The following is a 27,969-nucleotide window of genomic DNA, read 5'->3' on the forward strand; positions in this document are numbered from 1 at the left end:
CTGAGGCGGGAAAGTCTCCTAGACTTAGCCTCCTTTCTGCATCTCGAGCCTCCGTCCATGGTCGACTCTGAGCAGCAAAATACACAGATTTCAAACAGCGTAATTAAGTTTTACATCATTATGCGCTGCCATTCTTGGCCAAGAGCCAGAACCTGGCTCGTGGCGAATGCGTGGGAAAAAAGAACGCATGTGGTGCAAATACGCGTGCTATGAATACAAAGACATCTTTTTTTTCTTTCGCGAGTTCAGTGACTCAGAAACACTACAGCGCGGGTGTTGTTTCATCACATCATCAGCAAATGCAGATGATGTGGCGCTAACCTGGCATGCTCGGCGAGCGTAGAGTTGTATCCCACTTCGCGATTTTTCTTCTTTTTCAATCATAAAAGAAGAACACAGTAAAATAAAACAGGCCGACACTACGTCGACAACTTACCATCAATAGTGATAACCTGTGTTTCCCTACTATATTCTGCATTTTTAATCACCTCGTGACGTCTTCCAAATGTGGAACAAAAAAATATGTCATGCAAAAAGTATGACCTTTCTTTCGTGATTTTATTTGATAGGCAGGCCTGTGGGGTAACAGGGGCCTAGCTACGGACGCATGTTGTGATTTTTTTTTTTTGCTACCAGCCACTTGTTTCGAACGATTCGCGGCATTTTGCATGAAGCAGCATTATGTCATTATTTTTATTTATTACACGTTCACTGTAAAGTTGTACACTGTAAAGGGGATAGGCAAAATTAAAAGCGAAATATACAAACTTGATCTCCAGATACTGAAATGAAGAAACAACAAAAGAAGAACATTCTAAAGAAAGGTCAGAAGCAAAACGTCGAAATTGAAGTACGCAAAAAATAATTGCCCCGGAACTGTCACATATGGTAGCTCTAACAGAAATAAATATAAATAAACTGTTAAGTTATTCCAATCTTCGCTTGATAAGAGACGAGATGAATATCAATAGCAAATGGCGTTGCAACGCGGAATGTCACACATTTCGGTGGCGGTTAAGGGCATATAAACTGTATGATGGCGGATGAACCCAAAGATAACGGCAGTATGTGTTCTGCTAATATGGTTTATGGAAATGACACACCCGATATATTTTTCTGCGAGTGGATAACCCGCACAACATAACCACTGAGCAGAATGATTGTAAACCTAAACAAATTGTATGCCCAGACCGAGTTTCAACCAGTGTGGCACTCACTATTAGTGCTCTGCTGTTCATTGCCATTTCTTTAGTTCTTTGTTGCTTAGATGTGTCGTATTATGATGTATCAGCTATTTCCTCTGCATTGCCTCTTTTCTCAGGCTTCGTTGCTTAGGGGTGTTGATTTGTCATTGTTTTCTTCATGTTTCCAGATAGCTCATGTTCTTCATACATCGTATCATTGTAATGAATAACATGGTGAAAAAAAAAGTGTCCTATAATTTGCCTGCCCCCCTTGCATGCAGAGGGCTTAGGCTCGAACCCAATACTGGGTGTTTTCTTTTCCTGTATTCTGATTTCAGGATTAGTGGGATTTTTTAGTAATTCCTATTCATTCAATGCCAATTACCATACCATTGATCCCGGTATTTATTGCGTACTGCTTTTATTGCTTGGGTAATTTTCTACAGTATTGTGTCCTCTTTTTCGCCGTGTTTTTAAACGTGCTTGTAACATTCAATGTGCTTAACTAAATTTTTATTGTGGTTATTAGATCCCACTACAACTGTTTTCCGACTATGTAGTTCTTATTTGGCATATTTTTATCTGCTTCATATGTACAATTAATAAGAGGAGGTCCCTCGTACAGCTTCTACTTTGGGACCTCCTTCTGTACTAATTAATTTATTTATGTACTACCCCATACCTAGCTGTACTTCTTTTTCAGCGATCCTGAACTTGAAGCGTGACGCAGGTCGACAACGGACTATGCCGGGTTTTCAGCAGAACGAGCTCTTACGTTATCACGTAAAACAGGAACACATGCCTTCGCCGGTTTTTGTACTGCGTTAAAATACGTCTTGTTAACCATATACTAAGGTATACACACGGGAGGCGCAGATCTGCTGGGTTCTTTCTGCGCAAATATAATGAGAAACAGTATGAATTCGTATAAATTGCATGTCATGAATGCCGGAAAACGTGCGTGTTAGATGCGCACATATTATGCAGCGCCATATGCTGCAACCATGAAATAACGCAAACCGTGGCCACAGGGATACTCTAGCTGTCGCACCTTGCACACCACGACAACCGAGTGACATGCTAAGGCAGCAGCCAAATTTTTGTCCTTGCGTGGTGCCAAGCATATCATGCTGAGAGGTAGGGGAACGCTCATAGCGGTTTGCCTGTAACGAAATATTTGTCAAATCGTCTTCTTGAAATATTTCCGGAATACCACCTAGAAGCTTTGCCTTCGTACAAATAACTCACTCTGCGTATAACTTGTACCTCTCATGGAAACCGCTGGTCCAAGTTATCGCTAACAATGCCAACGTATCTTAGGCTATCTGTATTGAACTTTCTACTATTCTTATAATGCAGGAAAGTTACTTTTTTTCAGAAAACAATAGTTTGATCAAAATTTAAAATTAGAATATGCGGTCCGGGACCCCAGCATTTAGCCACTATAGCGGCTGAACCTGGAATCTCTACAAAACCGAGTATCGCGGTTCTTACTTTACTATTAGCACCATATAGATTTAGTGCTTCCGCTATCAAAACTACATTGTTATTACCGCTGTATACCTCTTTCACGAAATGTACTTATAACAATGCTTTCCTTAAGAGCAGGGTACTAACTACCCGCACAATGTTTCAGCCCACATCGATCATATTTAACTAAGCATTCCTTTACGGAGAGCCCACCCCCTGATATGAGCTCTAAAAGCGCGGCCTATGGATCGAACTAAACAGAAGACAATGGTGGGAGCCAGGCCCTGGGCGACGCCATAACTTTCGCTCGGCCTGACGCCACAGCAACCGCGCAGATTAAGATCAGAAAAAAGGAGAACGAGAGGGTGTGAGCACAGTTGGCGCGACGCCACAGCCTTTGCACGGCCTAGCCAAGATGGGTGGGCGGTTGCGCCGCGAGCGAGCGCCTGCTGTAGTTCAGCTATACTGCCACTGCCGATGAAGCTCTCGCCCACTGCCGCGCCGATTGGCTTAAAAGTGATCGTCGTCTCAGAGAAGTCTCTGAGGGGCGCGAAAGCAAAATTACGGATGAAAATTAACGCTGCTTACGTGCTTTTAAGGCGGAAGCATTAATGTTTTAATTTATATATTTCCCTTGCTATATAATGACACACGTACTCATTAGCTTACAGCCGTAGGGTAACCCATGCAATAGGTGAACATTTATTCCTCAAGAAGCAACGCGGTTTTGCAGCTAATCGGTTTCCGGTCACCTGGGAATCTGAATGCATAATTGGTTCAATTTGCTGGAGCTTCGGAAAAAATTATTTTCTTTCCTAATGACGTCATTGGGGGTTTCCTGGCACCCTCTTCCTGGATGCCAACAACGACGTCGGGTCTCGTTGCTAACGGGCCATTCAAGGCTATCGCCTAAATAAAGAAAAGAAAGGAGCTGCAAAATACCGCATGTATTCGCTGTAAGTATACTTAACGCTACATAGGGACCCCAACCTCGTCCAGAAGGCGCTCCCGGAGAGTGCAATGAGCGCCCTCTTTGGAGCAGGGTAGGCTGTGTCGCCTACCTGCAAACCGGTGCTCGCACCAAAATGAGCCCTATGTTCCGATATTTGGGCTTTCTTGGTTCAGTGTGCCGTTTTGGAATGCGGAGTGAACTGTTCAGTAGTGCTTGATTGCGTTTTCTGAAGTAACCGCAGAGTTTAGCAAAGTCGATTAGAGGATTGAACTTCAGTAAGAATTGTTGACGGGCTAGTTGGCTTGATACTTGCAGTGATAATTGATACTTCTAACGACCCAAAAAGAGAAAAATATGAGCCAACCAGGCTAAACACACGCTTTGGCACGTCTACTCTGTTTAGCTACGTTAAAACCCTACCACGTTTTTGCATGGAACAGATACGTCATTTCCATTCGTGGTTCAAGCAACCACAGTTGGGGTGCAGACAGGTTTGCGACTCAGGATTCGAGTAAGGAATGGATATATGTCTGATGTGCACGAAAACTATATCAAGTGACTGCAGATGAGTGTGCAATACTTCCAGGGAGTGGGCCGTCTTGACCTAAGAGCTTCTCTGGAGAATGTTGCGCGCCACAGACTCGATTTGTCTTCCTGGTGCTCTCTTTACCATATATTTAACATATATGCATTAGGATATCTTCCAAAAGCGTTCTGCGCAAGCTTTTTAGCTTCTTGCTTAAGCAGCTCCGGGGAAGAAGGCGAGAATGGATGGCAGGCCTCCTCAGCTGATCCAGCTGCATGTTTGAAAAAAAAAAACAACCAAGGAGCACTGGGGTAGGGAGAAATTTCATAAAAAGAAAATTACGGTTGAAGAAAGCTTCAGCCAAAAAAAAAAATAGGCTTTCATGTTCAATAAATATAAAATTGCGTAGAAATACAATAATTCGAAAGGGGTTTTCAAGTAAATGGATGAAAAAAAATTATTTAAATTTCTTCAGCAAAAATACATATGTGACGTTTCAGAAATGTGTTCAACTTAACGGATTGAAAATGGCAATCACACATGTTTTTGACGTCCGGTCAAACATGCTCGCCTCTTCACCGCACAGCTTGCTCTTCTTATACCTTGCTGAAGTTATCAGTCCAACGAACTTACACAAGGATTATTTTTTTTTCTCTGCCATATCTTCCTTTTTCGGTTCATAAAAAACATGGCTATAATATAATGGATCCAGGAAACTTCAAGCTCAAAAGAGAAGATACACAAGAAATTTTTCAACTTGCCATCCATCTATACTAGTGCTGCATGTCACCCTGGCTTGAAGCCGGGCCAATGGTAAGTGTAGTGGGGAGATGCCACCTAAGGCGCCGCTTAGAAGATATTTTAATGATCCAAATGATTTGAATATCAAAGCTTCTTGCTACTAGTGTAAATTACTGCGTAGATGGCAGTGTAGGGGAGCGTAAGAGGACTAAAAAACCTAATTTCTAATGATTTCTTGGATCACTTTATTGATGCAACCATGAAAAGGGCAAGAAGGTAAGCCGACCAAGTAAACAGGTCAGAAGAAAGCATAGTGCCATGTTTCTTCTTGCCTGCCTCTCTTTAAAGTGATTTTGCATTAGCACCAAGAAAAATTAACGATTCGTTGCCAACAAGGCTAACACTTAGCTAACATGCTCAATGTAAGAGTTATGGTACAGGTAGCCAAAAAGTCGAAAGCTTGTTTGTCGCTGCGCGCTTAACTAACCTTGCTCATAACTCCATGCCAAAACAGTCTTATTTAACAAACGCTCTTAAACCATGTCATCACCAAGACACCCTCGACTTGCATGTGTCATACTCCAATTCTGACATGAATACAGAACCTGCATTTCTTAAAACAAAGAACGAATGAGAAAGAATCCTAATTTTATAAGTTATTTTGTGAATCACTGGCTGAAACATGGTTACTACCACTAAAAAACCACAAGGAACCGCGAAAAGATATCAACGGGACACACGTTACACATCTACGTACCCATTCTCGACGGAAGTGAGGCAAATATTTAGTCGATGATTTATCAGATACACTACAGCGTCGATGACGTCCCAGTCTCTTCCTTCTCTACCCTTGGTATCCCAGGGAGCTAAGATGCAGGCACAGATTCGCTAGGCAGGTCCATAACTGCGGGGTGAAAGTGCCGTATGCTGAATGCCGACGAACCTCTCCGCAGCCATTTTATGCCCCCGCAGACACACGATGGAGAAAATCATCTTCTGCTTCTCTACGCTTGTTTCGCTCGTATACGCGAGCCCAAGAATTAATCTGTTTCGATGTATGTGGTAGAAAGTTAAAGACGGGCCGAGTCGCGTGTGAACACACCTTGTTTACCGGCGGGATTCACTAGAGCAAGACACCCTGAAGGTCTCGCTTGGGAACGCGTTTATGTTGTCCTATAGCTTTGTTGCATACAAACAAAAAAGACGACGCAGAAAGCGCACTTTTCACATCACCTATTACGCTGGCGTTCTCACGGTGCACGCGCAAGTACAAGATGCAAATTGTTCGACCTCCGCTTTCTCGGCTTTCCTGTGAACGCCCCTTTGGCGTTAGCGTTGTAGCTGTCGCAAGCCCACGACATCGAGAGGGGCAACGGACAGAATCGACCAACCAAAATATTAGTACGAAAGCAGTAATCCGGGGGCTCAGAGCCTGGCAAAATCGTCGCCTTCTTGTCCGGCCGGGAGCGCGAGCATAGCGCCTAACCTGTTGTCGTTGTTCTCAAAATAATGGCGCGTACCCACTGCGGGGGATTGGTAAGACACAGGCGGTGACTGACAGGTGCTCAAAATGTTAAACAATAAATAAATAACGGGAAAATATAACGGTAATAGTGATAATAATAATAATTAGGCAATGAATTAAAGGAATTCATAGCTATAAATTTGAATAAACTAAACAAATACTGTCAGATCGGTGACTGAAAGAGGGAACGGGGCTAAACGAGCCATGTTTAGGAAAGCTTTCGTTGCAGAGAAATATCGATCGTGAGAAAGAGCTTAGGACGGCAGCCGTTTAGTGTCTGAAAGGAAAGTTTGGATGGCGGAGAGCACATTCCAGTTACTGTGCCCAATGGAGGAAGCACCAAGAGACCGAACAACCCCAGCTGACAGACTGAGACCTAGCTGTCGTAACGGATGCTCTAGCAGGCGACGGGCCTTGCGCGAACTAGTGCACTGCACGGGCTCGGGCCGGCCCGAAAGCCCGGGCCCGGCCCGGCCCGCGGGCCGGGCCGGGCCGGGCCGGGCCGGGACATGACCTGTTTTGCAGGGCCTGGGCCGGGCCCGGGCCTGAAGTTGCGGGCCCGGGCCGGGCTCGGGCTTAAATCTGCGTACCCAAGCCGGGCTTGGGTTTGTACAGAAACGGCTGGTGTCCGACTATTCATTCACTATTGCAAAGTGAAGTACAGAACTGCGGCATTGGAGCAGCGACACGGATGAGCTATGGGTTATAGTACGCGCTCAGAAAAAAACTAAGCGTTATTCATTGACTTATATATTTCCTTGTTTCCATGCCGCGGTGGCTTAGTGGTCAAGGCGCTTGATTACTGTGCCGGGGAACCAAGGTTTGCTCCTAGCCTCGGCGGTCGCATTATTATTTAGGCGGTAAGCATGACAGCAATGTACTTTGCAGTACCATTGCTCGTTGAAGAAACCCCGATGTTCGAAATGATCCGGAGCCCTCTGCTTCGGTGTCTCTGACAGCCTGACTCCCCTTGGGCCAATAAGCCCCAAAAACATAGCTTTTATTTTATAGCTATATTTTTCTGATGTGGAAAAATTCCCGAACTAAAGCGCGTTGGGTTTTCTTTTTGGTCGGCTGACCGGAACGTCTCGTAAATGAAATAGCCACAAAAGCTCGCGAAAATTTGCAAGTCTCATCTCATAACCACGTCTATCCCTCCTCGCTTCTTCAGCCTGGTTGTCATGACAAGTGTTGCCCTGTAGGTTATCACGTGGTTCGCGCGTTATCTCCTGCTCCACCAGTAAGAGCAAAATTCAACCGGTCTTAATTGGCCATTGATCGTTCGTCATCCCAAAACATACTAATACGCTATTAGAAATGCATTCGGGAAGAGCATGTTAGTTTAGGACGCTTATACATAGCTTATACACGTACGAATGAGCTCATTTTTAACCAAGCATCAGATTATGACACCGTATCAGTTTGGGTTCACCAAAAAACGCTCTACAGAAAGCGCCTTGCTAGTGCAAAAAGAAATCATTCTTAACGCCTTTGAACACCAATTGTATTCACTTGGAATTTTCATAGACTATTCAAAGGCATTTGACAAAATAAATCACGTTACACTATTAACAAAATTGGAATATTATGGTTTCAGAGGCTGTTCCTTTCTCTTATTAAATCCTACCTACAATACCGCCAACAAAAGGTGCACATAAGTAACTCTTGCTCCAGCTTCAAACCATTGCTACATGGCGTTCCGCAGGGAAGTATTCTCGGGCCACTACTTTTCAACCTATATATTAATGACCTTGTTAACATAGATTTAAATACATCATTTATTATTTATGCCGATGACACAAGCTTATTTTTCTCCCATTTTTCTCACAGTTTACCCCTGCTTGTAAAGAAAGCGAATGCAGTACTTGATGTATTGAACACTTGGTGTCTAAATAATTCCTTAACTATAAACGTCTCGAAGACAAAATCAGTTCTTTTTCGCCCTAAAAATAAACCAGTTAATTCAAATATTGTCCTGCAACTTGGTCTTTCAGTCATAGAGGTGGTACCAGTAATAAAAACCTTAGGTGTCCTTTTTCATGAGAATATGCAGTGGAACGCACATACTGACCTCGTTCACTCCAAACTATCCCGAATAGTTGGTATTCTTGCACGTTTTCGTAACTTTCTTCCTAAGCACATTAAATTACTTTTGTATAACTCCCTTTTCACATCCACATTATCGTATTGCTACTTGATATGGGGCACCACAACGTACACAAACTTGTCCAAAATCTATCGACTGCAGAAAAAAGCTGTACGAATTATTTCAAATGAACCCAATGACGCCCACACAAAACCTCTTTTTGATGACCTTAGATAACAACCATTAACAAACCTGTTCAATGCACTTCTGTTAAAACGTCATCATGCCTTTCATCTAAATAATGACCCTTTCCTTGAAAACCTTGCGACCCTGTCTCCGTTTGCGAAAGCATATAGCACACGAAGCAGTCAGACATGGAAGATTCCTCACACCCGTACTAACTATGGCCGCCAAATGCTGATGTACACACTACCACATGCTCTTAACTCTTCTGATAACACCTCCAAGTCACCTCCAAGACATTAACACTTACAATTATGAACCCGCAATGTTAGCCCTATCACTTAACATGTTTTTATGATTATGTAAAGCCGTCGCCATATATATATTGCTTTTCTTTATATCGCTATCACTTTTTGTCCCCTGCTGTATTGCTTTGTGAACGGGGTGCTAGCCTTTGTCAAGCCGTTACAGGCTTTTTGCTAGCACCCCGTTGCATCACGAGTTCTGTAACATCATTGTTGATGCTAAAATAAATTTGAATTTGAAATTTGCACGTGACGTCACTTCCGCCTCCATCAAGCGCTTGCGGCCATGCTGCCGAAACATTCGGCCTTCTCCGCCCTGCGACGCCTGACCACTCCACGGACGCTTTGGATTATTATCTCATCTTTCGGTCGCGATGCCTACTCCACAGATGAATGAACCATTCAGTGCAGGCTACTGCTCTGAACTTATTCGATCGGCGCGCGTACGCTACGCACGTAAAGTGAAAATTTGCGACGATATATGTCCGTACACGTTGCGACCGGGAGTCGACGCGCCGATGGGCGTTGATGTGTTCCCTGAAGTGACCCAGGGGGATATCGTGTAGCTTTGCGAAATTGGAAGAAATGAAAGCCTTCTAATCAATTGAGGCACACAACGATTTCTACAGTAGGTAGGTGAGAAGCCTGTCTGCGATGCGCCTACGAGACGAAAAGCTCGGCCTCGGCACGCCGCTTTCTCTGCCGTCATTGCTCGCTGCGGTCGTGGCGATCCGAACCGGCTTGCCTAGTGCTGTAGCTAAAATGCAGCGACGCGGGACCCAGTCTGGGTTTGTGTCGTCAGACAAATAGGATGGGGTCAATCAAAACAGCAACATTCACTTCAGGGTGTAACCATTGCTTCCCACGTTTTCGCAAACATTTATTTGACGAAGCCTCTTACCGGTCACAAAGTGCGCTCCGCGCACATGTAAATTTCATTTATCGGGGTCCAAATTGTCCCGCTTAATGCGAGCCAGCCACTGCTCGCGCAGATTCGTACTGAGTCATGGAGCGCTCGTACTTGCGTGCCTGCGATTATCTTAAGAATGCAGATGAAGCTCGTGTTAATCGGCTTCTTGTTTCGCCTGGACCTGTCGCTACGGTTGGAGCAGCCAAGGATGGCACGCAAAACCATAATGTATCTACGGATGGACGGGAACCAACACGATGCGAGCTAACATAGGCAGCGGTCTATGTTAGAAGCTAGAAGATGTCTGGCGGTGGTTCGGCAGCATGGCCGACTAGCAGCCGACGGCCACCGGATGTGACGTCGGTGCAAGCTATGTATAGTCTTCAAACACACACCGTGAAATACTCAAGCCTTTTAGCTTTTCGTTTCTGCTGAAAGGCGACCAGTTCGGCTGAGTTCAACCTGTGAGATCGCGTTCACTAAAAAAATATCATCCCACTGCTTGATAGGCAGCTTTAATGTTTATACTTCGCGGGCAGCAAAATATAACTGATTAAAATGATGGGGGAATGCAAAGTAGTCTATTACGCGCGTATGCAGCCCTTTTTATTTGGCTCTCGGAACTTCCCGAGTTTATCTTTGCGCACCTACACGAGATCACTGTCCAAAAGATGGGCCTGGCGAGCACTACTTTTAATCACTTCCTTCTGGGTTAAAAAGAACCAACCTTCTGCAAGCCAAACTGTGGTTTCAGAACCTTTGTCAGCCAGTTTCTTATCGGTCTAGTAGCAGTCTACTTGCTCAGAGTGAGCAGTATACCTCAAGCGATACTGTGAAACGGGCCGGGCCGGGCCCGGGCTGGGCTTCACTCCGGGATTCACGGGCCGGGCCGGGCCGGGCTCGCTAGAGCGATAATTTAGCGGGCCTGGGCCGGGCCCGGGCTTGAAGCCGCGGGCCTGGGCCGGGCTCGGGCTTCAGGTCTCGGGCCCGGGCCGGGCTTGGGCCTCAGATTCAGGCCCGTGCAGTGCTCTAGCGCGAACGCTCCGTCCCGCTGCACAGCCCGCTCGTCGTCGTCTTCTACGTGTCACAAAACCGGCAGTTATGACCCTAGTACGCCATGCCTTCGTGTTGTATACGAATGTTGTAAACATTTTCTGTCATTATTTGTTTATCGCAATACCTCGGAGAAAATTGACTCTGAATTAAAACGCCCTCTTTTTGCACAAGGCTGGATCTCCTCTAAAGAATGTTTTATTTATATGAGTGCGATGCACACATTCACAGCCCCGCTTCTTTTTCTGTTGCTTTCCCGCCTTGCCAGAGATAAGTTCATATTCTCTGCTGAGAACATATCAAGGCTTCCACTAGAAAATCTGTTCTACTGCTGTTTGCTTGCAAAAAGTTAGCGGCATCCAACTCGGCACTTTAGAAAGCGCGCCGCCTTCGCTTTCTCGCTGATTGATGGCCAAATCACCGAGATCCTTACTTGTGGTAATCAATAAACGCGGTGTTAACGTGTTTTCATCCCTTGATGGCGCCCCAAAGGAGCACCTCGTCCCCCCTACTGCACACTCCTGACTTTTACACTTTCGAAGCTTCTGCATGTAATCGCGTTATGGATGTATGTATGTGTATATATATATATATATATATATATATATATATATATATATATATATATATATATGTATATATATACATAGCAAACAAGGAAGGGGATTGAGGGGCTCGTTGTAAATATGACAGAAGCCAACAGCCACAGAAACCAAGGGGCACAGGGGATTTTTTTTTAATTAATGTATTTATTTTGTGGTGTTGATCAATTTAGAATATTACTGAATATGGAATCGCTTAAAGCTAATTGATTAGAAAAGCAGAAGCATAAACAACCACATGCCGCCGGTGGGATCCGAACCCACGACCTCCGAATTACGCGTCCGGTGCTCTACCTCTGAGCTACGGCGACGGCTGTCAAACCTTCTGCTTTCGGGGGTATTTATGTTTAGCAGTAACCTAACCTTGAGAGTGTTCATCAGCGCCACCCACGTTCATAAGCGGCGGACGTAGAACGTCCTGAGTTACCGCAGGTGTGACGTAGAACGTCATCGAACGGAGAGGGTGGAAGCTGTGTGAGTACCCTCTTATGCTTCCTATGGCGTCAAGGCTGCCAGAACCGAGGCCCTCGCTAAGCAATTAAGCAAACAAGGAAGGGGATTGAGGGGCTCGTTGTTTTCTAATCAATTAGCTTTAAGCGATGACATATTCAGTAATATTCTAAATTGATCAACACCACAAAATAAATACATTAATTAAAAAAAAATCCCCTGTGCCCCTTGGTTTCTGTGGCTGTTGGCTTCTGTCATATATATATATATATATATATATATATATATATATATATATATATATATATATATATATATATATATATATATATATAATCTTTCTTTAATACCAACAGTTTCGAGCTGAGGACCGTCCGTCATCAGGGTATACAGACGAATGAACACAATTTCTGATTTTCGAGGCACCGTGCACAAAGGGAGAGGTGAAATCACTCTCTCTCCCGTTAGAGGAAGGAGAGCCAAAGCCAGTATAAGACGCGAGTGCTCCAGTCCATTTAGGGGAAGAGGGGGAGGGTTGCGAATGCCAGGGAAGGAAAAAAATACATACATAAATAAACAACACAAAAGCAAAAAGAAAGCAGAGATTCAAATGTAAAAATAAAAATAGGAAGACAATGGCAGAGGCTTGGGTAACAGAGCTATAGACATAGATAGGGAGGGAACTAGGGCACCACCCACACCGATGGGAGCTTCTCTCGACAAATATTCTTGCTGGCGCCTTCTAAGAAGCACCTAGTTCCCTCCCTATCTATGTCTATAGCTCTGTTACCCAAGCCTCTGCCGTTGTCTTCCTATTTTTATTTTAAAATTTTTATTTATGCTTTCTTTTTGTTTTTATGTTGTTTATTTATGTATGTATTTTTTCCTTCCTTGGCCTTCGCAACCATCCCCCTCTTCCTCCTCAATGGACTGGAGCACTCGCGTCTTATACTGGCTTTGGCTCTTCTTCCTGTAACGGGAGAGAGAGTGATTTCACCTCTCCCTTTGTGCACGGTGCCTCGAAAATGAGAAATTGTGTTCATTCGTCTGTATACCCTGATGACGGACGGTGCTCCGTTCGAAACTGTTGGTATTAAACAAAAATAATCGGAAAGCTGTCACCCCTTCATTTTATATATATATATATATATATATATAGTATTACAACAAACGCTACTGTTCTGAACAGTCGCGTTTGTTGTAATACTGTACCTAAACTAGTAAACTGGGCCATTGGAACCCGTACTTAATACAATATATATATATATATATATATATATATATATATATATATATATATATTATTTGTCAGTTTTCTTTACATTTGTTTGTACTATATTATTTCCCGATGCAAGTATCACTTCGGCATAATTGTTCTCTTTTTTTGCTTCCCTGGGAACACTTTATATAATCCCGCTCCACTCTGTAATACCTTCGGGGCCTGAGGGTAAACAAATACACAGCGTGCGACGATACTGAAGTTCGCGCATTTTACGCATCTATAAAGCATCATTAAGCAGCCCCTTTTATGTTCTGTTGCTCAATCCACAACGACTCAGTTCGTCGATATCCGCATCCTAATAGGTGCGTACGCGCGGGCACAATATTTTGTAAGAACGGCATTCGGTAATTGTGTCTAATGCGAACTCATTTCTTGTGTGTGTGTGTGTGTGTGTGTGTGTGTGTGTGTGTGTGTGTGTGTGTGTGTGTGTGTGTGTGTGTGTGTGTGTGTGTGTGTGTGTGTGTATAGCCGCAGACGCCGGGCACCGCATCGCTGGGAATGGGAAGGCCAAGTGACACGTGAGCCACTGAATGTCGTGTGCTTGCGAGTGTGGCTGTCGCAAGGCCTCAATCTTAAGCACCGGTAGAGCAGGAAGACACCACCCCAGAACTACGTCCCGCATGACGTACGAAAGCAGACGCGGAAGCCAAGGCGGCGTGGTGCAGCGAATTAACTTTCGAAAAATGACAATTCGCTGCATTTCTTTTATCGCGATAGCGTTAAATAAAAAATTCGCTGCGGCTTAGCTTGGTTAAGCCCGGTAATTGCGAAAGCAATATCGGTACTTACGCCATGGTACAGCTGGTAGTGTAGCTGGTGGTGGTGCTTGTGGTTAGACTTGGGGTGGTGCATCGGTTATACAATCCAGTGCAATCCAATCCAATCAAATCAAATCCAAACCAATCCAATCCCATCCAATCAAATCCAAACCAACCCCATCCAATGCAATCCACTCCACTGCAATGCAATGCAGTCCAATGCAATCCAATCCAATCCACTCCAATACAATAAAATCCAATCCAATGTAATATAATCCAAATCAATCCAATCCAATGCAATCTAATCCTATCCCATCCAATCCAATGCAATCCTCTGCAATCCAATCCACTGCAATCCAATCCAGTCCAATGCAATCCAATCCATACCACTCCAATCCAATCCAATGTAATGTAATCGAAACCAATCCAATTAAATCCAATACAATCCAATGCAATTCAATGCGATCCAATCCACTCCAATACAGTGCAATCCTGTGCAACCAATCCACTCCAATACAATCCAAACCAATGCAATACAATCCAATGTAATGTGATGTAATGTAATCTGATCTAATTTAATCTAATCCAATCCAAAACAATCCATTACACTCCAGTCCAGTCCAATCCAATCTAATCTAATCCAATGTAATGCAATCAAGGTCAAATGAAGGTCAATGGTGGTCACCGCCGCAGCACGATGGTGGCCACCGGCCGCGGCACGATGGTGGTCACCGGCCGCGGCACGCAAAGGCGTGAAAGTGCAAGTAGTATTGCTTTCGCAATAAAACCCAGTTCACCAGAAAATCCAGTCGAGGATGGACGGATGGAAACAACTTTATTACACGCAAAAAAATTCTTGCAGTGTGGTCCCCTACTGGTCCAGGAGTCCACGGGCTTGTGCTTCACGTAAGGCCCGATCCACCAGCCATTTCTGGCCGGCGGGCTGAGCGGTACGTAAAGCAGCCTCCCAGGAAGAATGAGTGGGTTTGGGGATGGGGGGTACAGGAAAACTCTCCCAACGGGTTGTGTTGCAGCGTTGGCGTTGTGGACGAAAACTCACTGTCATGGCTCTGGCAGGTGGCCCCCAGGGGGCAACCTGGGAGGCAGGTGGGCCGCCTAGGTCACGTGACCTAGCGAAGTCATCAGAACCTGCCCACTGGGTAATGAACAAACTGCCCACGTCTGCAGGTGGCAGTTAAATTAATTACTGGTCGCTCGGGAAGAGCAACATCAGCCGCACATGGTCCACCGCTGGGAGCACCTGCCAACGCAGGGCAGTGGCGCGTCGCTTAACCGCTTCACCACTGCGCCAGGAGAGGTATGAGGGCTCCCAGGGATCTATGAATGTTATGTAGAGACGGACAAGTTCTTTCTGATATGGGAATTAACTAATTACCCTATAGTGTCATACCCTGAAGGTGGAGCTTGCGTGTTCCCTCGAATTTTTTTCGATGTAATCGAGTTGTTATGTGTTGGAATGCAGGAATCTATCGCAGAAGACCAGAGAAATATATTTCTTCAGCTTTCTGAAGACCAAAACCCAAGCAGCATAGGCAATCAGCCCAATACTGGGAACGCATTGACAAAGGCCGTTCGTACAAAGGACCAGAGTGAAACCATCCATTTGGAATATTGGGCCAATCACCTGTACTGCTTGGGAAATAGGCGAAAAATGGGCTTTGGTGCCGTCCAAACGCTGTCGGGTGTCAAACGCTGGCAGGATCTGCGGCGTGCACTTTACTGTACGCGTATCGCCTTAGCTTTCTACACTCGTGTGCGCACGTTATTTTTGGGTGAACAAGCAAGCACATTGCTTCATCCTAATCCCGCAAGAATCGTTGCTGGAATCATGGTAACGAGCGCTCAGTGGCCCGGATGGCATGCACTCTTCGGAAGTACATTTACAACTTTCTGCAAGGCATTTAGTTTCTTTCATTGCGGCATATCCTGTTCGGGAAGCTAGCGCTTGTCATGTGATGGTTAGCAGAGGTATGCCGTCAGCGTGGTCGCTCAAGTACAGCCGCATTCCAACCCGGTATCGAAAATATACTGCGTTCAAACGCTGTTGGGGCTGGGTCGAAAAGCAGTTTTCCTTACAAGTAACCATCCGGCTCTTTATGACTTTAATCAAGCAATGATTTCTTGGCCCTGGTATGGTATGCCCAACATACGTGTTTGGGGCGAAAATACAATGACAGGTCTAGGAACTGGAGCTTTCCGTCTCGTGTTCGCTGCCGCGACGCAACGAAGTCATGCCAAAAGCCACGAAGGCTGCGATCGCTTTCACGCGCTGCGCGGTCGCACAACCTCCACGGGGCAGAGTGCCAATGTCCATTCATATTATACGATCATTGAACGTGTTGCGCCACCATAGTTGCGTCACTTTTCGCATAAGAAGTGATTTAGCAGCTGCGAACACAGCTTGCTAAACCGCGCTCCCTTGCCTCCTTCTGCAGATGACCTTTCCCAGGTCGCACGAGCTGTACAGAAGCCAAGCAGTGTGTGTGCTTACGCACGATCATTGACGGCATAAAAAAAGAAAAAAAAAACGGCGCCGCGCTCGTGATCTTCAGCACTGGTTCCTCCGGGACGCTGTGTACTATATAAAGAGCCTTCAGCGGCCGGCCTGCTCACCTCTCAGCAGCGACGACAGCTTGCAAGACACGACTAACTCCCCGGCTTCCTTCTGCAGGTTAGTATCGATAAACGCAAATTTCTTGAGTGAGTGAGTGAAAAACATTTATTGCTCCAAAAATCAGGTTTTAGCGGTGGGCCGATGTCTTCATGTCTTCGGCCTCTTCACAAGGTCGGCGCCCCTATTCCAGGGCACCGCTGAGTCTTGCTGCTTCGCAGGCGTGCTGCACCAGTGCCCTTTGGGCCGTGAGCTCGCTGCTGGTCAGCAGGCCCTCCCAGTGTTCCGCATTCGGGTCATTTAGCTTGTGAAATGCTCTGTTACGTTCGCATTCCCATGTGATGTGATATAGCGTGGGGGTTGCTCCGCACCACGGACATGTGTCCCTGTATTGTGTAGGGAACATTTTATGTAGTATGTATAAATTGTGGAAAGTCCCTGCTTGCAGTCTCCGCCAGCAGACCGCCTCGTGCTGTGTTAATGATGTGTGGGGTGGTGGGTATTTGAATCTCCGCCCTCTGTAGTAGTTTAATATTTCTGCATACGTTGGTTCCACCGTCATGGGGTCCTCCAGGGTTTCTGACTGCCCTGCTCGGCTCGTGATCTCGCGAACTAGGCTGTCTACCCTCGAGTTACCCTCTATCCCGGTGTGTGCCGGTATCCAGAAAATCCTGTGTCTTAAGGTCTTATTTGGAAGCTTTGCTTCGAGGAGGATGCTCAGCGCTTCCTTGCTTATTTTGCCCTGTATGTAGTTCCTGCATGCTGCTTTGGAGTCTGTTAGGATTATCAAAGACTTGTTCCTACGGTAACCTTCGGCCGCCGCTAGAGCTACGGCAGCTTCCTCCCCCTCCGTTACCGTACAGTTTCTTAATGTCGCGCTGCTAATTGGTTCCCCCATGTAATCTACCACTGCTGCCGCGACTCGGAACTTTCTGGTCCTGTGGTCCCATGGATAGAGGGCCGCGTCTGTGTATACTGTGTTTTCCATTGTGGCTAGGTTCCGCTTCACACAGTCTGCCCTGGCCTGCCTTCTAGCGGCATGGAGGTTGGGATCCATGTTTCTCGGCAGAGGGCTGATGTCCAGTGTCTGGCGGACCTCGTCTGGAATGCTAGCTGTTCTATCTGCGATCCCTTCTACATTGTGCCCTAATCTCTTTAGGAGCTTGCGGCCGGTGGCTGTCTGCTGGAGCCTGGCTATTTGCGTACTTAGCTGGGCTTCCGTTAGTTCTTCAAATGTGTTGTTTAGGCCCATTTGTAGCAGCTTTTCATTTGATGTGTTTCTTGGCAGGTGGAGTGCCGTCTTGTACGCCATTCTTAGCAGCGCCTCCGTCTGTTCTTTGTCTTTCTTGGTCATGCGGTGGTATGGCAACGAGTACGTGACTCTGTTGACTATCAGGCTTCTGACGAGCTTGATCGTGTCGCTTTCTTTCATCCCGCTTCTGTTCTGTGATACCCTCTTTATCATGCGGCTTATTTGTTCTGTTGACTTCTTGAGTAGGCTAATTGTGTAGGTACATCTCCTGCTTCCTTGGATCCACATGCCCAGGATGCGAATCATATCCCTTTCTGGTATATTTTGGCCTTCTAACTTTACTGTCAGTTCCTCCTTGGTAGGGTTGGACCCTACCCTAAGAAGTTCCGACTTTTCCGTGGAGCAGGCTAGGCCCCTTTCCCTCACGTACTCTTCTACACACGTTGCTGCTTCTTGCAGTCTCTCTTCCTTTTGTCCTAGCGAGCCTCGATTCACCCAGACCGTAATGTCGTCTGCGTACATCGCGTGCTGGATGCCATCGATCTTGCTGAGTCTTCTGGCCAGTCCGATCATTGCAATGTTGAAAAGCACTGGTGAGATTACGGATCCTTGCGGCGTGCCCTTACGTGGGGTGGTAAAGGTGTCGCTTCGCAGGTCTCCCAATCCCACTGTCGCAGTGCGTTCTGACAGGAAGGATCTTACGTAGTCGTGGGTTCTTCTTCCGCAGTTGGCGTTGTTTAGGCCTTTCATAATGGCCTCGTGGCTAACATTGTCAAAGGCCCCTTTGATGTCCAGGGCCATGATAATGTTTTCGCCAGTTCTAGGTGCCGTGTCTATGATCTCTTCCTTGATCTGCAGCAGGACGTCTTGCGTCGACAGGTTCGCCCGGAAGCCGAACATGCTGTGCGGGTACTGTTCTTCGTCTTCCAGGTATTGTTGAATTCGCCTGGTGACGATTCTCTCGTACAATTTGCCAAGGCACGACGTGAGGGAAATGGGTCTCAGGTTCTCAATGTGAAGCTTCTTGCCGGGTTTGGGTATCATAACCACGACAGCGTGCTTCCACTCCTTCGGCAACACTCCCTCTGCCCACAGCGTGTTGAGGTACGCCGTGAGCTGGTCAATCGCCTCGTCGCTGAGGTCGCGGATCAAGGCGTCCTTGATCTTGTCTGCGCCGGCTGCTGTATTTCTTGTTGTCGCGCTTATCGCCGCCTGGACTTCCTTTCTTGTGATCGGCCTGTCCATTGCGGGATTGTCTGCTCCTTGGTACTCCCCGTTGTAGCCCTGGGGGTTGTCCTTGCCGTAGCATTTGATGCGGACAGCTTCTAGCAGTTCTTCGTCCGATCCTTCGTACTGGTAGGCCAATTTCTGAATTGCCTTGCCACTTTCTGCTTTTGTCTTGGTTGGGTCCATGAGGGCCTTGAGTATGCGCCACGTCTTGGCCGTGCTGAGCGTGCCGTTCAGTGAGCTGCTGAACTGCTGCCATCCCTGCCTGGCCAGTTGCGTCGCGTACTCCTCTGCCTTCATCGTGATTTCCGCAATCTTCTTTTTGAGTTTTCTGTTTAGCTTTTGTTTTTTCCAGCGTTTGGTGAGCCCGCGTCTTGCCTCCCATAGCCCGAGTAGCCGCCTGTCTACCTCCGGTGCTTGTTCTGTTCTATCTATTTCCTTTGTATAGAGTTCTTGTATTTGTTTCAGCTGTTGGCTCCACTCCTCTATGGAAGTGATTTTCCCTTTTAGCCGTTCGCTGTGCTTGCGGAAGGCGCCCCAGTTGGTAAGGTGGGCCGTTCCGATCTTCTTCTTTACGTTGTCTGCTTCGATTGCCGTTCTTAGAATGTAGTGGTCACTGCCAAGGTCTTCCAGCAGATTTTCCCACTCGGCCTGCTTTGCTCCCTTGATAAAGGTGAGGTCAGGGCAAGTATCTGGACTCACACTGTTACCTCGCCTAGTTGGTTGGTTTTCATCCGTTAGGAGGTCGCAGTCTATGTTTTCCGCCGCTACGCATATCTGCTGCCCCTTTTTGTCAGTTTTTTGGTATCCCCAGCTCGAGCTCCTTGCGTTAAAGTCACCCGCGATTATTAAGGTGTTCGTCTTGGCTAGCTTATTCGCCTCCGAAAAAAGCTTGCTAAAATCGCCATCCCTTTGTCTGGGGGGGGGGGGGGGGGGGGGGGGCTGTAAAGGTTAACTATGAAAGTGCTTTTGGCCTTGTGTTTCTTTTTGGGTATAATCTCTGTTATTACATGTTCTATCTGTGTGCCGTCAATCTCCTTGTGTGCTATGGTGACCAGCTTGTTGCTGATGAGGGTGGCGGTGCGTCCGCTTTCCTGGCATGTATAGCCCCTCAGGGTGGGTGTTATGTTAGTCTCCTGTAACATGATGTCTGGTGTTGCGTGTCTAGTGTTAATGAACTGCTGGAGGAGTCCCTGCTTGCGGCGGTATCCCCTGCAGTTCCACTGCCATATGTCTAGTTGGTTCTGTCCTGCCATATTGCATCACTACTTTTTCCACTTTGGTTTTCTGCTCCGAATCTTCTTTCATTAAAAAGCCTGTCTCTGGCGGCATTTGTGGTTTTTTGTGTGTTTTGGCTTTTGACGTATGTTCGGAAGTTCTGATCTTGCAGCGCTACTTTCTGCTGTATGTGTGTCATTTGGTTTTGCATCTGCGTTTGCAGTTCCGTCATTTGATTTTGCATCATACTCATAAAGCTCTCTAATTTGCTTTCTAAGCTCTGTGGTTGTTGTGTATGCTGCTCCAAGGGCGGGCCCGGCGTTCGCGGAGGCGGACTCATTATCCGCGGAGGTGAACCCTGCCTCTGGAGCTGCATCTCCCTTATGAGATCATCTATTCTTTTTTTAAGTTGCCGCGTTTCCTCGCGACAAAGTTCGAGCTCTTTTTTTAGTGCCTTGTTCTCATCAGCTAGTTTCTTGTCATGATTTGTCTGATTTTGCTGACCCGAGTGCGGAAAGAGTGATTTGGGAGGGCCTGCTCCCCAGCTCACCTTCACTCCACTCTTCTTCTGTTGTTGTTTTTGTTGTCCCGGGCCTCCGCTTTGCTTTACCAGGGGTGGGTAGGACTCGTCTCTGGTCCAGCTCTGCCCCCGGCTCTGGCTCCGCGACTGGCTCCTGGACTGGTTCGCCTCGTCCTGGGCCTGGCTCCCGGTCCGCTCCGAGCTGAACCACCTTGGTCCACGTCCTCCCTTGCGGTTCCGGCTCCGGCTTTGTCGCTGTGAGGGCCCTCCTCGTGGGGGTCCTCCTCGCAGCTCTTCGGCCGTCTTGAGCCGCTGCTTGCACTCTCTCGTGCCGGCTGCGTGATCGCCTCCGCAGACCAGGCACTTGGTTGTGCACGAATGTCCTTCCATTGGGTTCTGCATCCCGCTGAGCCTGCAGGCCTTGCTCTCCGGGTTGGGGCAGACGTCCGATCTATGTCCTTTTTGGCAGCAGATATAGCAAATCTGCCGCGTTGGGCGGTATGGGTAGCACCACATCTCCCCTCCGTAGTATAGTACTTGTCTTGGGGTGGTGGGTCCGTCGAACGTGATGACGGCTGAGCTTGACTTTCCAAGCATTCGGGCGCTGTGGATCTTGACTCCCTGGGTCCGCACCCTTAAGTTGGCTTTGAGCTCGGCGGATGATGTCCCCGGTTCTATGCCGTGGATCACGCCTCGCTGAGTGCCTTCGGGGGCTGCCACGTAGGCGTTGACTTCGTACACTTTGTCACCGAACGCTAGATGGTTAATGCGTCTCACGTTCTGGGCTGCATCTTCATTGTCCGTGCTGACTATGATGATGTTCGAACCGTTTCGTAGTCTTATGATTAAGTCTTCACTTTTGCACTTTGCACTGGTCGCCGCGACTACGGCTCGGGCGACTTGATGAGTTTGCAGCGATCGTACCACGAGGCCCCTTGGCCTCAGGATTATCTTGAAATCGTCTTTCGGGAGCGGCGGCAATCTCGGGCCCGGCCGACGCGCCGCTTCCTTCTTGTCTTGCTTCGGCGCAGCTGGCGCGCCAGCTGCCGTCGAGGCGCTCCCCGGGGTTTTCGCGCCAAAATCCACCTGGGCGGAAGGCGGGAAGTCTCCGGGGTTTTTCCGTTCCTTGCGGGGTTTCTTCTTGCGTTTCGACGTGGCCAATTCCCAGTTTTGGTCGTCGTCCTGCTCGATTCCGCCCTGCGTTCCCTGCGGGCCCAGCATGGCGGCCTCTTGAGGCGCGAAAACCGCCTCGCTTCCCGGCTCGACCGTTGGCCGAGTGCTGACGTGGCAGTCTTCTTCCATCTCCTGGGTTTCCATGAAATCTTTTGACGAATTTTCTACTGCCTTCTCGATGTTGGGTCGGTTGTCGGGGTAGGGGACCGTTGCCATCGTCGTCGTCGCTCGTGACGAGGCCGGAGAGTCCTCGAACGCCCGTAGTCGTGCTAGGCCAACGAGGCTTAGCTCGCACCCCGCCGCTCGGCAAATTCAAAGTCCGGTAGAAAACCCAAAAATGGGCCCACCTCTTCGAATTTGGTGTCCAAGTGGTCCGCTTCTGTTCCTCTTCAAGCTCCAACAAAAATTTTGGAGGTCCGTTGAGATGATCGGGCCTGGCTGGTCAAAATTTGCGGAGCCCATGCGGAGCACGTCGCTCGCGGTGGACACCCGAAGCGTTACAGCCAAATTTCTTGAACTTTTTGTTTGTCGCCGCTGCTGCCAGATTTTGTATGCTATACTGTCATAGGATGTTGCAAAGTTAGAAGATGGATTTCGGAACGAGGTCCTGAAGCTTAAAGGCACACTGAGGAAAACTGCATCAATTTTTTGTTCTTCTTAGTGAAATCCGATAGTTGGGAATTTCGTGCCTTTGTTTTGTTCGGTGGCAAAAGACGCATTCATTGATGAGAGATTTGAATTCGAAGTTGAAAATGTTTTGCACCCCCCCCCCCCCCCCCCCCTCCTTCCTGATTTAAACTCGGGACTCCCGGGTGACGTAACCTTCGAAAAATGACGTAAACGCGGTCTGTGATTACTGGCGGTGATCGGTGCGGTCTAGCAACAGCCGAAATAAAAGCTACCGCCGGCCGGGCGATGCAGGCCCTTTTATCAGCCGTCGCTTAGTTTGCACCAGCATACCTATGGATCCCGTTCCCGATCCGGAATTTCTCGCGAAGAACCCCGGCCTGCACTTCAGTGAGCTCAGCCCCACACAGCGTGCGGTGCTTTTGAGGACTGAGGCGGCTGAATACCAACAATATCCGAGAGCTGACGAGTTGGCAGTGTCGGCCGCAAGTAAAGCTCCTGATACGGCAGGTGTCATTGTCGTGCCAACGTCACGACTGATGAATATAGACTGATTCGTAAAAATTGGAGGAGACACTTAAGCTCCGCATTAAGGGTATGACGCGATAGAGTAATGGGTTAATGCCCATATATGCAAGTCACTCTCTACTTCACCTTAATAGATCCCTGGGAGTTTTCATACATCACTCCTGGCGCAGTGGTGCAGCGGTTAACATATGCGCCACTGCCCTGCAATGGCAGGTGGACCTTGTGCGGCCCAGGCTGTTCTTCCCGAGCGACCAATCATTAATTTGACCCCCACCTGCCACGGTGGGCAGATTGTGGTGACGCTGCAAGGTCACGTGACCTAGTTGGCCCACCTGCCTCCTATACGCTTCTTAATCCCCTTGCTAGTACAAGGCGCTTGTGCGTGTGTGTGCTGTACTGCTGTCTTTGTTACTTGATGCTGCGGAATTCTTCCCTTCAGCATGTCTGACCAACTTGCTCAAACCTATATGCCTCCTAGGTTGCTCTCTGGTCACCACCTAACACAGTCATATTTTTCTGCGTAACGGGGCCTTTAACGCTCTCGCGTTAAAACATTTTTAAATTCTGTAATTATAGTCGTCGTAGCACTGAAGATGCACACCGAGTGGTACGTTTGCTAGCGCGGAAAACTGTGCAACGTTGTCTAGCCAAAGGTCTTTTCGTCTGCCTTCTCTGAAACGTGATCGCAAAGTGCGCGAAAGCCACGTTTAAAACCTGGCAGCAGTTATCGCTTACCGATACGGGCTGCTGCCTTAATTTGTAGCACTGATAATAAATTACCGTGCGTATTTACAAACTGGACGCGAACTAAGCTTGCTGACACCTGCAATAGCGGACAGAAACGCCTTACAGGTGCACTAAAGAGCAATCTGAACTCGTCTTTTTACTGCGGGAACCCCATCTACACGTTCCGAGCAATCTTAGAAACTACGCATTATTGTCCTGTGCGGCCGATTTCCCTAATTTACATCGGATTAAACTCCTCGGCTCCCGCCTTTTTTGTAAATTCACCACTGGAGGTAGGAAGAGTCAACTAGTCCTGGTTGGCTCATGGTCTTGGTTTGCTGGGCCGTCGGCACATCCAACGACAATATTAGTTCGATAGCAGTGCAGGATGGTTTGTTGGGAAGTGGGAAAGGCTGGCGACGAAGACTTTTGCACAAGTAATCGTTGAAGCAGCGGTGCGAGAGGCAGAGTCACAAGGAGCAGTTCTCCAGCACGATTGTCAGCCGGCCGCCTCATGAGATTCGTCGTCGCTGGCGCCGGCGCATGATCATCTTCTTCACTCCAGTAGTATTGGTTGATGAAGATGACAATGTGCGATCTACAGCGCCATTGTGTGTATATTAGTTCTATAGTAGTATTACTTGATGAAGACGACGATGTGCAACCCACAGCGCCATTGTGTGTATACGAAGACGGCGATGTGCAATCTACAGCGTCAATGTGTGTATATTAGTTCTATAGTAGTATTAGTTGATGAAGACGACGATGCGCAATCTACGGCGCTACTGTGTGTATACGAAGAAGACGATGTGCAATCTACAGTGCATTGTGTGTATATGAAGACGACAATGTGCGATCCACAGCGCCAATGTGTCTATATTAGTTCCATAGTAGTAATAGTTGATGAAGACGACGATGTGGAGTAGCAGTCCAGGGCCATGTTACCACCGGCCGACCTCTCCACCTTTCCCTCATTAAATTCCTTTCTCTCTCTCGAAGACGACGATGTGCAATCTACGGCGCTACTGTGTGTATACGAAGGCGACGATGTGCAATCTACAGTGCCATTGTGTGTATATGAAGACGACAATGTGCGATCCACAGCGCCAATGTGTCTATATTAGTTCCATAGTAGTATTAGGTGATGAAGACGACGATGTGCAATCTACGGCGCCACTGTGTGTATACGAAGACGACGATGTGCAATCTGTGCCATTGTGTGTATATGAAGACGAGAATGTGCGATCCACAGCGCCAATGTGCCTATATTAGTTCCATAGTAGTATTAGTTGATGAAGACGACGAAGTGCAATCTACGGCGCTACTGTGTGTATATGAAGACGAGGATGTGCGATCCACAGCGCCAATGTGTCTATATTAGTTCCATAGTAGTATTAGTTGATGAAGACGACGATGTGCAATCTACGGCGCTACTGTGTGTATACGAAGACGACGATGTGCAATCTACAGTGCCATTGTGTGTATATGAAGACGACAATGTGCGATCCACAGCGCCAATGTGGCTATATTAGTTCCATAGTAGTATTAGTTGATAAAGACGACGATGTGCAATCTACAGCGCCATTGTGTGTATATGAAGACGACAATGTGCGATCCACAGCGCCAATGTGTCTATATTAGTTCCATAGTAGTATTAGTTGATGAAGACGACGATGTGCAATCTACGGCGCTACTGTGTGTATACGAAGACGACGATGTACAATTTACAGCGCCATTGTGTGTATATGAAGACGACAATGTGCGATCCACAGCGCAAATATGTCTATATTAGTTCTATAGTAGTATTAGTTGATGAATACGACGGTGTGCAATCTACAGAGCCATTGTGTGTATATTAGTTCCATAGCAGTATTATTTGATGAAGACCACGATGTGCAATCTACAGAGCCATTGTGTGGATATGAAGACGACGATGTGCGATCCACAGCGCTAATGTGTATATATTAGTTCCATAGTAGTATTAATTGATGCAGACGATGATGTGCATTATACAGCGCCATTGTGTGTATATGAAGACGACGATCTGCGATCCACAGCGCCAATGTGTGTATTAGTTCTATAGTAGTATTAGTGGATGAAGGCGACGATGTGCAATTCACAGTGTTAGAATGTTGCAATTTAACAAGAGGCGTAATCTGCCGCGGCGATAGCATGGTGCCCTCGTGCAGTGGCCAGTGAAGCTGATCTGTTCGTGCCGCCGTGGGTTCGAATCCCAGTCACTGCAATATTTGTTTTATTCATTTATCTATGGCTTGGCCAGTGCCACCCTCAAGGGCAAGCTTCACACGAACTAGGTGAGCCGGTTTGATCTCGTGAAGTAGTGCTTTCGCGGTAAAAAGTACGCCGAGCTCAGTGTTTGACATTCGGTCTGAACCGAGAAAATTGGCTATGGATTGACCAATGGCCATCCCGAGTAGAATTGCGGAAGCAACGGCGCGGCGATCGCAGCGGCGGCGGCATCTCAGGGGGCACTTTGACTGTCTAAAGTGCGTAGGGGCGAAAGCGTTTTGCGCACCACTTTGACTGCCTCCGTGGCACTTGTGACGTCACCACCGGATGGCGTCACACCAGATTGCTGACTAATTACTGAGTAATAACAAATTACTAATTAGTTTAGTTTATGGGGTTTAACGTCCCAAAGCGACTAAGGCTATGAGAGACGCCGTAGTGGAGGGCTCCGGAAATTTCGACCACCTGGGGTTCTTTAACGTGCACTGACATCGCACAGTGCACGGGCCGGCTAATAACTGAATAATGACTCAATACTAATTAACTGCTAATTAATGATGCTTAAGCTTCGCCTTTGGGAATGGAACGCGACAGCGTGTTGTAGCGCTGACAAGGAGTCCACGGAATGCCACCACCCGTTGGACGCCATACCTTTTGCCCTTTGAACGCAGTGCTTTTTGTGGGAAGGAAATGGCGCAGTAATTCTGTCTTCTCGGTGGACACCTGAAGCGCACCGTATGGGAAGGGAGGAAGTGGGAGTGAAGGAAGACAAAGAGGGCCCGTAATGAAGAAAATGAAAATTGTATTTGAGGAAAGGAAATTACGCAGTAACTGTCTCACACTCGCTCCTCGCGCATGCGCAGTTGGGGCTCTCCGGGGCTCCGCGAAATCGCTCACACCTAGATCAGTGTTGCTTCCCCAACAAAAAGGTCAGCACTGTTATCATCAGAGGGGCATATAGCTAGCTGGCTGTTGAGCATGTTTTACACTCAAAGTTTAAAATTAACAAAGTAGGGAAGTCAGGCGCATAATGCGACGATGGCATTGTTAGATAAACTATGCAGTTTTGTGATCAGACGCATTGCTCCGCTAGCGTACACGTCTCTTGAGACTGGGAAACACCGTCTCCTAGTCGCCTGCTATAGCTCAGCACCATTTGTTCACTATCACCGCCTGCGTAGAGAAGTTAGTCGGTTAGGTATGTTTCTATCTACATCTCATGCAGGGACAAAGACCGGAAAGTGTGCATGGGTGTCCCGAAAATGTATTTTATGTCTACCGCGATGACTGAGCAGCAGTTTCATCGCTGCAATCAACACTCAAACCACGTGACTGCCGGCGCGCCAAATCCAACGACATGTAAATCAAGCCCTTAGAAGCAAACTTCTATTAGCGAATTGGTCTGCCGGCTACCTGATTTAACATGTTGCTCTTCTTTTTTTTACGGTAGTAATTTCTTCTAAAAGCACAGCTGCAAGTACTACCATTTGCACGTTAATTACTGAGAAATAAACTGTTCACAATCACAAAAACGCCGAGACAGACTATAAGTGGTTTTTGACCACACAGAATTGCTGCATTGAATGACCAAAAAAGTCAGCAGTTCATTCGTCTAAAATGGAAAAAAACCGAAACATGCGTTCTGAAATGAACACCGAGAATGCGTTCTGAAATATACACCGCCGAATATAAAAAAAGATAACTGAAAAGTCTAACACTTAACTATAAGCTCGACAGTTGATTATGCTGAGGTAAGCCAATCACGATTGGTATACTCTCTCTCACAGAC

At 47.2% G+C, this 27,969-nt stretch overlaps 1 protein-coding gene across 1 annotated transcript in view; it reads left to right on the forward strand.

Annotated features, from left to right (window-relative positions):
* Nucleotides 1-16,671: 16,671 nt before the first annotated feature.
* LOC149335043 (cytochrome P450 3A14-like) overlaps nt 16,672-27,969 on the forward strand; it is a 63,379-nt gene continuing 52,081 nt past the window's right edge. Inside the window, exon 1 of the mRNA XM_089551741.1 lies at nt 16,672-16,719. The gene's annotated coding sequence lies outside the window, so the exon portion shown is untranslated. The remainder of the gene's footprint in view (nt 16,720-27,969) is intronic.

This window comes from Amblyomma mixtum, chromosome 7 (assembly GCF_055824585.1).
Source record: "Amblyomma mixtum isolate Tamu chromosome 7, ASM5582458v1, whole genome shotgun sequence".
In the NCBI taxonomy this organism is placed as follows: domain Eukaryota; kingdom Metazoa; phylum Arthropoda; class Arachnida; order Ixodida; family Ixodidae; genus Amblyomma; species Amblyomma mixtum.